Raw genomic sequence first — 2,804 nt, forward strand, 5'->3', positions numbered from 1 at the left:
AAAAGGATGATAATTGAGACCTGCTCAGAAACATTAGTAATTTCATCTCCCTGCATGCTGAGTTAGAGCCTGTGAAATACGTGGTTAGCGACTAATTTCCATTTCCTGCTTTGTAGTCCATATGAAAAAGCTGTTTGGAAGGGTTGGTCTATTTGGAGCGTGTTCCAGCATTGGAAGACTGTAGGCCCCAACTCTGCAAATGGTGCCCAACTCTCTGCGATGGCAGTGGCAGCTGTCCTGAAGCTGCACCCTTCCAGGCCTGGGGTGCCACAGGCAGTGCCCAGCCGCACATTGACACATAGCAGCTGACAGACAACCAGCAGTATGGGTGCACAGCTGTTTACTAACGAAGTGTCAGGCAGCAGACAGCTTGTTCTGTAGCTAACAAGGGGATGAAGCAGCTGCTCCTACTCCCTGAAGTCACAGAATCACAGAATTGTAGGGGCTGGAATGGACCTCAAGAGATCACTGAATCCAACCTCCTGCTAGAGCAGGTTCCCTACAATAGGTTGCAGAGGTGAGCACCCAGCTGAGTCCTGAATATCTCCATAGAAGGAGATTTTACAATCTTCTCTGAGCCACCTGTTCCTGTGCTCTGTTACCCTTACTGTAAAGTTCTTCTGCATGTTTGTCTGCATGTTTGTATGGAACATGCTCTGTTCAAGTTTCACGCCATTGCTGCTGGTCCTATCACACAGCAGAGGGATGCCCAGCACTGCCCAGGCAGCCCGGCAGCAGGCACAGAGAGCTCTGGAGACATCTGCTAATGAGCTCAGCACAGAGCTGCTGCAGAAGTCTGTAACAAACGCCGTATACAACTCAACGCAGCACACTGTAAACTCCGCAAAAATGACCTGTCTTGGCTTCGTGTGCAATTGAGCAGTTTTCCTCTGGCTGTGGGTTCCTCACAGACATCCATCTGCATATGAAGGCTGCTTTAGGAATGCCATTCGTTTCAAGTCGTGATTAGCATTTATTTCCCTATGCTGCATTCAAACATAGCAGTAGATTTACTTATGATTTCTTACTGAGACTGCAGTCTTTAAAATATTGGGAAAAAGTGCCTATTCATGAAGGAAAAATCAAGTGAATAGAACATATCAATCAATTTATTTCTGATCTACAAAATACAAACCTAAAAATAGCATTTTACAGACAGCGTTCACCATTTACTTTGTATTTTAGTACGGTTTTAAGCCTGTCTTGCACAGAATGGTAATGTAACAGAACAACAAATTATTCTACCTTTTACCTTTTCAGATTTCCTTAAATCAGTCTATCGTATGCATCAAAAACATCATTGTGCATGGGAATCAATTAAACATCTGTATTTCAAAAATAGATTGGCTCTATCTCATAACCGAGACACCAACTACAGTACATTTAGTACAAATCCTTCCAGGATAAGCTCAGTAGTAACAGTGGTAGCAGTAGTTAAAAACAGTTCTGTGAAACGATCAAAGCAAATGATAACAGAATTACAAAATTCAGTTCATCATTTAAATGTAAAGTAAAACCCATGTAAAATTACAATGGAAGAAGAAATTACATGGGCACGAGTGCAAAAAAGCAATACTGCAAGCCATCTTCTCTCTTTGGTAAGAATCAATCAGCAGGAAGGACGTGGTAACAACTGGAGTCAAAGACTAATTCATGATATATAGTTATTCCTACCTTAGGCAGTCTAGGTGATTTGCAGGTATCCTACAGCAGAGAAGTTACAATTCTACTTAACATTGATCATTTTTTCCTCTTTTAGCTTTAAATATTGAAATTATTTCCTTTCTTTCATAAATAGCTTTTCAGTAGTATAGTCTCTTAAAGAATTTAAAAATAAATAGCAAAATATACACAATTTCAAAGATTAAATTTAATTCCTTATGGGTATCTCCCAAAAATATCTCTCCAAAGAATAAATAGCTTTGGGTTTCTCAAATATTTGGTAAAATGTCAATTGCTTTTACATGAGGAGATTTCTCTGAGGAATAAGGAAGTACCATTGAGCTTTCTACAAAGCTTTTACCATATAGGTGGAATTTCAATAAATTTACAATAATAATATAATCTGTAATATAATATGGAACTTCCTGTTTAAAAAACAAAACAGACCGGTAAAGAAACAGTCCAAAATTAAATCTCAAGAACTTCAGGTTCAAACCAGAGGAGCTTCCAGGGAGCTATGAAGCTCTCTTACAGCAACAGTCAAGGTCAGCTGTGTATGTCAAGAGACCACAATAATAATAAAGCAATTTCTTTTGGCAGTGGAGTTAAGGTTGTTTTCTACTGACGCATATTGAAAATCAGAACAAGAATAAAGTGGGACAAAGGGTGATGTGGGTGAAGAACACTTGAGTAAAAGCCATCCTGATAAAGAAATAAATTTCCTGCAGGGATTTCAATATTACTGTCGATTTTAAACCGACTCTTTTTTTCCCCATTTGAAGCCTGGACTCCCATGAACAATTAAGGCAATGCCACTGAAAATTTCTATCTGAGATTGTAGGTTATCATCTGACCCAAGCTCCTCCTTCATTATTACTAAAGGAAAGAAGAAAATTGCAGGCCACATCAGCAAAGCAGCTATTTGACAGTCTGGCAACTGGAAGCATCATTAGACATTAAAAATATATATATCTTAACTGCAGGAAAGCTCTTCTGGAGAGGCAGACAAAAAAAAAAAAAGCCTTTTTAGAAGCTGCCAGTGAGGTAAAGGCAGTACTGACTGCTCATGTATTTGGAATGCATAAATAACAAGTACATTCACTAACTTCCTATATACACCTACAGATAGTTTACACCAAATG

Source organism: Tetrao urogallus, assembly GCF_951394365.1.
Source record: "Tetrao urogallus genome assembly, chromosome: 1".
Lineage (NCBI taxonomy): Eukaryota > Metazoa > Chordata > Aves > Galliformes > Phasianidae > Tetrao > Tetrao urogallus.